General features: G+C 41.4%; 1 non-coding gene across 1 annotated transcript; it reads right to left on the bottom strand.

Moving 5' to 3' along the window:
* Nucleotides 1–6,745: 6,745 nt before the first annotated feature.
* On the bottom strand, nt 6,746–6,886 carry LOC118147942 (U4 spliceosomal RNA). The gene has a single exon (XR_004734649.1). It is a non-coding gene; the product is annotated as a U4 spliceosomal RNA (small nuclear RNA).
* Nucleotides 6,887–7,845: the final 959 nt, after the last annotated feature.

Below are 7,845 nucleotides of genomic sequence, written 5' to 3'. Positions count from 1 at the left end.
TGAATGTGAACCATGGTGCTGGGGGCTGTGAGTGTGTTTGCCTGTGCATTCGTGGAGTGCATTCTGGCTTCATGTATATTCACGCCACCGTGCTTCCTTCTTAAAGTGAGGAAATTGGGTCTCAGACATACTAAGCTCGTGCCCTGGGATGTGGCAGAGCCGCAGTTCTGTTGGTTTCTAGACCTCCTCTTCTTCCCTGATCCCATGCCACCTCATGAAGGCCAGGCTCAGCTTTGATCTTGTAACCCTCACTCCCAGGGCTGGAGACCTGCTTCTGAATTCCATGCTTGTAGCCAAGAGCCATCTGGGACATAAACAGATTGTGAGAGAACCACGGCTTGCTGAACAGTTAACTTGTGCTGGGCCTTAAGCTGAGCTCTTCACAGCAGGAATCTTCTCCCTCCTTGCTCTATGGGGAGGGCACTGTTATTGCTTCATTTTACAGATGAAGAAACTGAGGCAGAGATGGAGAATTGCTGACTCTAGGTTATAGGCCCAGGAGTGGCTGAGGCTGCCTCAAACCCAGGACCCTTGGGATCCAGAGCTGGTATATGCCCTCAGCTCCCCTGTGACAGCCTCCCGCTCCTCCCCTGGGATCTCCCTCAGCCCCAAATATCCATTTGCCGAGATAGCCACTCAGAGAAGTCTAAAGTTTCACCTGTTTGGTTCCCCAGGGTGCAATCTGAGAACAAAGCTCTAAAAAAGTCCAAAGCCTATTAAATGCACTAGTGAAGGTCATTGGTTTAAGAAAAACGCAAAAGGAAATAAGACACATCAATTTAAACGGCCTTTCCGGCTAGCATTTTGTTAGCACCAACCCAGGGGAGTTAACAAGAACAACAAGAATGGAGATGGTCTGATGATTCTGTACCAAGCCTGCTGTTTAGGAAAAGCCTCTGGGGGCCTTCTTGGTGATGCCAATGCATGGAAATGAAGCAGGCAATCGCTTGACCTCCACAACGTCCTCTTCTAAATCTGTGCTTAAAATGAAGAGGCTCTGTGGAGACTTGAGTGGCCGCTGCGTGCAGATGCCGGGGCTGAGACTGAACAGGAAGTGCTTCTGGGGCTCGTGAAGTGCCCACCCTGTGGAAAGGCTAGCAGGAGGCCCTTGGTGGACTTTGGTTTCATGAATGATGGTTCAGCTTCTGCTGGTGCCAGCATCCCATTTGCTTCTGAATTCACTGGCAGGGCACAGATTCAGGGGAAGTGCTGGGCGGCGGGGGCAGGAAGACTGAGGCTGCGGTGGTGGTGGCCTCTGGTCCTTTGTGCCTGGGGTTGTGGCCCCAGCCCCATCCTCTTCCCGACAGCATTGCAGGACTCCGAGGTTACTGCTGGGACTTCATGTGCTTTGCACAACTAAAAAATTAATAAACAAACTGGACACACAGACTTCCTTAAGGTCAAGGGTCAGAAGGCCTGTGGGATCTGGGAATATTTATCTGCCAAGCACCACTTCCATTGTTATCTTTCTGTACCAGTACTGTCCTGCTCTACCAGGTTGTCTTTCGAGGATTAGGCTCAGCTTTCATCTTGTTATTCCCACTCTCAGGGCTGGAGACCTGCTTCTGAATTCCACCCGTGTAGCCAAGAGCCATCAGGGATATAAACAGATCGTGAGAGAGCTGCTGCTTGCTGAACAATTAACTTGTGCCCGGCCCTGCCCTGAGCTCTTTGCAGCAGGAATCTCCTCCCTCCTCACCCTGTGGAGTGGATGCTCTTTCCCCTGGACCACAGGGGAAGGGAAGGGGTTCTGGAATCCAGAGAGCATTTGGTTGGCTCTGGCCCATATGGGAATTCCATGCAGGTCCCGGTCTCTGTGCTGTTGAGACAACCCTCCTGGCTGGGTCTGCCTGCTTCACTTTGTTGGGGGCACGTTCCCTTTGGCAGGACCATGGGACTCTGCATCCTGGGAAACAGGTGGGCATTGGGAGAGAGGGAGGGGAAGGCAACAAACAAGGCAGATGGTGCTGAAATGCCAGGTGGAGAGTCCTCCTCATGTCCGAGTCCCTCATTCCTGGGCCAGCCTCATCCTGTGACCGAGTTGCACTTAGTTGAGACCCTGAGTCAATGACATCATTGAAGTTCCTTTCCTCTGCAAGTCCCTCTTCCCCTCTGGGACTCTCTAAGAGTGGCTCCAGGATGACGCCCAGGCTTCAGTTGGAGTGGCCGGAGCCACTGTGTGCCCTAGTGAAGATGGCCCCAGCAGTGCCTTCACAGTCCCCTGGTCCACCCTTGCCCCACATGACCAAAGATACTGGCCATCATCTTGTGTGCATATTGGCCCTGTGCATATGCTCTTGTGATGTGTCCAGCCATTCTGCCCATTTTATAATAGAAATTTTTGCCTTCTCCATGAGTTGTAAAAGTTCTTCCTATTTTCGGGGTATAAGTCTTTTGTCAGATAGATGTATCTTCAATACTTCCTTCCACTCTGTGCCTTGCCCTTTGTTTTATTTATTTGTTTTCTTAATGGTGTCTTTCAAAGAGCAAGAGTTTTCAATTTTGATACAGTTCACTTTTTCAATGTATATTTTGTGGTTTGCATTTTTGGAAATGAATCTAAGAAATCTGTGCCCCACAGTTGCAAATATTTCCTCCTCTGTTTTCTTCTAGGAGTTTAGTATTAGCTTTTGCACTTTGCCCTATGACTTGAGTTTTGCTTTTGTATATGGTGTGAGGTGAGGATCAATGTCCGTTTTCTCTTCATAGGTGTACCCCATAATTCCAGCAGCATTTGTCAAAAAACTGTCCTTTTCCCATGAATTGCCATTGTACTTTTGTTAATCATGAACTTCATAAATGTGTGAAAAAATGTCTGCACTCTCTGTTAGGTATCACTGATTTATATGTGTATCCTTTTGCAAAATCATCACTGTCTTTCTTTCTTTCTTTTTTTTTTTCTTGAGACAGAGTCTTGCTTTATCACCCGGCTGGAGTGCAGTGATGCAATCCTGGCTCACTGCAACTTCCATTTTCCAGTTTCAAGCAATTCTCCTGCCTTGGCCTCCCTAGTAGCTGGGACTACAGGCACACACCACCACGTCCAGCTAATTTTTCGTACTTTTAGTAGAGACGGAGCTTCACCATGTTGGCCAGGATGGTCTCAATCTCCAAAGTGCTGGGATTACAGGTGTGAGCCACCGTGTCTTGCTTATTATATATTTACAATACTTTGTTCTTGTATGTTTTCAGGGGCAAAGCATGTAATCTGAAGTCCACATGTATTAGGGTTGTGTATCTTTCATATTAGTAAAAATGCTGATCTAGTGGAGCTACTTTTAACATTTACATTTATGCTTATTTTTCAATTAACCTTTACCTTTAAATCTTTTTAGGTTAGCCTCCACCTTTAAATCTTTCTGAAAACTGCTTTTACTGATGTATATGTGTGTTGTACATATGGTATATATATGTGGGTTTATATATCATACACTTTGTATATATACCTATAACCTGATGAATGTTTGCAAACTGAACACATCCATGAATCCAGCACAAGTTAAATAAACAGAGGAAAGTTCCCAGCCCCTGAGAATGCTCCTCATGCCCCTTTCCACCCCCTAACCCCCCAGGGCTCACCACTCTGGATTTTTAACCTTACTTTTGCTTGTTTTGTGCATTATGCACATGAAACATAGAGTATCTACATTTGATGATGTGATTTAAGTAGAACTATACTTGGAAAGCTCATAATTACAAGATTATTTATATTCAGCACCAAAGACATTTCCCATTTGATCCAAGTAGAATTAGTCTAAGGGTTTCTGCCACTTGCTTGATGATAGGAATGGCAGAGGTGTCATTAAAATGTAGACCCCAGGTTCCTTTGCTCACAAGTCAAATCCAGGGGAGCGATCTGGGCCTGGAAATGTGTGTTTATTCATTGCTTTTATACTTATTTTTAATTGACACATAATAATTGCCTATACTTACGGGGTACAGTGCGAGATTTTAATACATGTATACAGTGTGTAATGATCATTTGACTTCAGGATGATTGGCACACCCATCACTGCAAACATTTATCATTTCTGTGTGTTAGGAACATTTGAAATCCACTCTCCTAGCTATTTATTAAATTGTTGTTAATTAATTACAGTCATCCTAGGTGCTACAGAGCCCTGAACTCATTCCTCCTTCCGAGCTGTCCATTTACATCCCTTGAGCAACTTTTGACTGCCCCATAACGCCTTCAACTTTGTTCTGTTTGAAAATTGCCTTGGCTATTCTAACTCATTACCATTTTCGTATAAATTTTTAAATCATGCTGTTGATGTCTGCAGAATGCCTGCTGGAACCTTGCTTGGGTTGCACTGAATCTACAGATCAAGTTAGAAAGGACTGACCTTTGGACAATGCTGGGGTCTTCTGATACACAGATAGGGTCTGTCCTCCATCTACCTAGGTCAGTTTCTCTCAGCAGAGTTCCATGATTTTCAGTGAGGAGAGTTACACTGTTTTGGTTAAATTCATTCCTTTTGTGGGTTGTGGTGCTATTGTAAGGGTAATTTTTAAATTTTCACTTTCTAATTGCTCTTAGTATACAAACGGTGACTGATTTCTGTATCTTGTATCTTACAACTTTGCTACATGCACTTATTAATTCAAGTAATTGGTTTATAGACTTCTTAGCATTTTTTTACACAAGCAATTATTTTACCACAAATAGGAGCTGCTTTATTTCTTATCAAATCTGTATGCTTTTATTTCCTTGTCTTCCTTTTGCAATGACTAGACTTTCAAGTAAATGTTTGAATAGAAGTGGTGAGAGCAAGAACCCTTGTCTTGTTAAAAGTCTTATAGGGAAGGCATTCAACACCATTAAGTGTGATAACTAGCTACAGATTTCACATAGCTACTGTTTATTCTCTGTAAAGGGTGCCCTTTACAAAGCTATCCTCTATTCTACCCTTATTCTTCTGTCTCTGGGAGTTTATGATTGAATATTTAATCTTTGTCTAATGATTTTCTGTATCTGTTGAAATGATCCCATGATTTTCTCCCTTCCTTTATTCTGTTAATATGGTGAGTGACAGTGATTGAGTTTCAAATGTTAAACCAACCTTGCATTTTGAGACAAAATCTACTTGTTCACAATGTATTATTATTTGTATATGTTGCTAGATTTCCTGAGTGGCTAATATTTTGTTAAGGATTTTTGCGTCCATGTTTGTGAGGAGTATTGGCTTATAGTATTTTTTTTTTCTTGTGATGTCTTTGTTTTGGGATCAGGATTACACTGGCCTCATAAGACAAGGTGGGACATTTTCTCTTCTCTTCTTTCTGACAGGGTTTATATGTATTCAGTGTTATATCTTCTTGAAATGTTCTCAGAATTCAGGAGTGAAACCACCCAGACCTGAAATTTTCTTGGTGAGATTTGTTTTTTTTTTTTTTTTTTTTTAAGATTTTTAAAATAGCTATACAGATATTCAGATTTTCTCTTTCACATAATGTAAATTTTGGTAGGTTGCCTTTTTCAAGGCATTTCCCCCTTTTATCAAAGTTGTCACATTTGTTGCCATAAAGTTGTTCGTGATATTTTCTTATATTTTAATGTCATTGAGTTTGTTTGCAAATAGTTATTTATAATATCTCTTCATCTTCTTAACATCTATAAGCTCTGAAATGACATTCCTTCTTTTATTCCCGATATTGACAATTATGTTCTTCCTCATTTTTTTTCTGGGTAAGTTTATGGTTTTGCCATTTGTTTAGTCTTGTCAAAGAATAAGTTTTTAGCTTTGGTAATTTTCTCTATTTTTGATTAGTTTCCCATTTCCTTGATTTCCTTTCATATTGTTATTATTTTCTTCCTTCTACTTTCCTAGACTGATTTTGCTCTTCTCTTAGTTCTTGAGAGAGAGAGCTTTAGATTTTGATTTTAAATCTTTATTCATTTCAGGTACAAACATTTTAAAGCTATAAATTTCCCTCTATGCGCTGCTTTAACTGAATCCCCTAAATTCGTACGTCATAATTTCATGATCAGTTTCTGAACTCTTTTCTAATTTCCCTTGTGATTTCTTCTTTGATCATGAATTATCTAGAAGTATGTTGCTGACACCCACATGTTCGGGAGTTTCCCAGATATCTTCTTGTTATTCATTTCTAAGTTAATTCCATCACAGTTAGAGAACATGCTCTGTATGATTTCAAGTCTTTAAAATGTGTTATCTTTGTTTTATGGCTCAGCAATGACCCGTCTTGCCAAGGAGACCATGTGTACTTAAAAAAAAAGTCTGTCTTTTGGTTGTGGGTGTAGTGCTCAATCCATACCGATTATATCAATAAACAGATAGTGTTGTTCGGCCCCTCCGTGTTCTGTGGACTTTTTTCCTCCAGTTCTTCTATGGGTTGCTGGAGAGGGGAGCCGACATCTCTTACGACAATCACGGAATCTTCCTTTACTTCTGTAATGTTTGTTTTATGTATTTTGAAGCTTTGTTATTAGATGCACACACATTTCCAATTATTTTGTCTTCCCAATAAATCAACCCTTTGATATTTGTGAAATTTCTGTCTTTATCTTTGATAACATTCTTCATCTATTTTATCTGACATTAATAAAGCTGTTTTTACCTCTTGGTCTTGCTGTTTGCAAGGCATGTGGTTTTCCATCCGTTTGCTTTCAACCGTCACCTTTATATTTGAAATGCTTCTCTTATGGAGAGTATAGAGTTGGACCTCGCTTATTTATTTATTTTTCTTTTTTTCTCTTCTTTTCTTTATTTTTATAATTCAGACTCCGTAGAGACTGTCAAAAATTGCCAATGCCAACTATATTTCAAGTCATTCATGGCAGGGTATTTGGAAAATTTTCAGTTAGCAATAATCACGCCTCGGATAAACCTCATTGGCTATGATACTGCCACTGCGCAAAGCTTGCTTTCTTATTTTTTAAGCATCTCTATTTTTGAGTGTGTGTCCCTCTCCCACTTTCCTACCTTCTTTTGGATTATTTGATTACTTTTTGGAATTTCATTATACTGTACCTGTTGACTTTTACTGATACATTTTTGCTTTATTCTTATAGTGGTTATGCTAAGGATTATGATATATGACATGGCTTGGCTGTGTCCCCATCCCTTCTCATCTTGCATTCCCACGTGTTGTGGGAAGGACCTGGTAGGAGGAAATTGAGTCATAGGGCAGGTCTTCGCCACGCTGTTCTTGTGACAGAAGGTTTCATGGGATCTGATGGTTTGTATAAAGGGAGTTTTCCTGCACAAGCTCTTTTTTATTTTGCCTGCTGTCATCTGTGTAAGATGCTATTTGTTTCTCCTTGCCTTCCACCATGATTGTGAGGCCTCTCCAGCCACCTGGAACTGTGAGTCATTAAACCTCTTTCTTTTGTAAATTACCCAGTCTCAGGTATGTCTTCATCAGCAGCATGAAAATGGACTGATACATATACATTTCCTTACTTTTCAGTCTGGCTAATGTTGTACCACCTAAAAATCCTATGGAGACTTCCACACCCTTATCCTTCTGTGATAGTAATCAAATGAATAATTTCATAAACATCATAAACCCCATAAGACCCAGTACGCTTTTTAATGCCTTTTCTTTTTTTTTTTTGAGATGGAGTTTCGCTCTTGTTACCCAGGCTGGAGTGCAATCGCGTGATCTCGGCTCACAGCAACCTCCGCCTCCTGAGTTCAGGCAATTCTCCTGCCTCAGCCTCCTGAGTAGCTGGGACTACAGGCACGTGCCACCATGCCCAGCTAATTTTTTGTATTTTTAGTAGAGACGGGGTTTCACCATGTTGACCAGGATGGTCTCGATCTCTTGACCCGTGATCCACCCGCCTCGGCCTCCCAAAGTGCTGGGATTACAGGCTTG

The sequence above is a fragment of the Callithrix jacchus genome, chromosome 1 (genome assembly GCF_049354715.1).
Source record: "Callithrix jacchus isolate 240 chromosome 1, calJac240_pri, whole genome shotgun sequence".
NCBI lineage: Eukaryota > Metazoa > Chordata > Mammalia > Primates > Cebidae > Callithrix > Callithrix jacchus.
The sequence above is the reverse complement of the archived record's forward strand: the minus strand, read 5'-3'. Positions and strand labels throughout refer to the sequence as shown.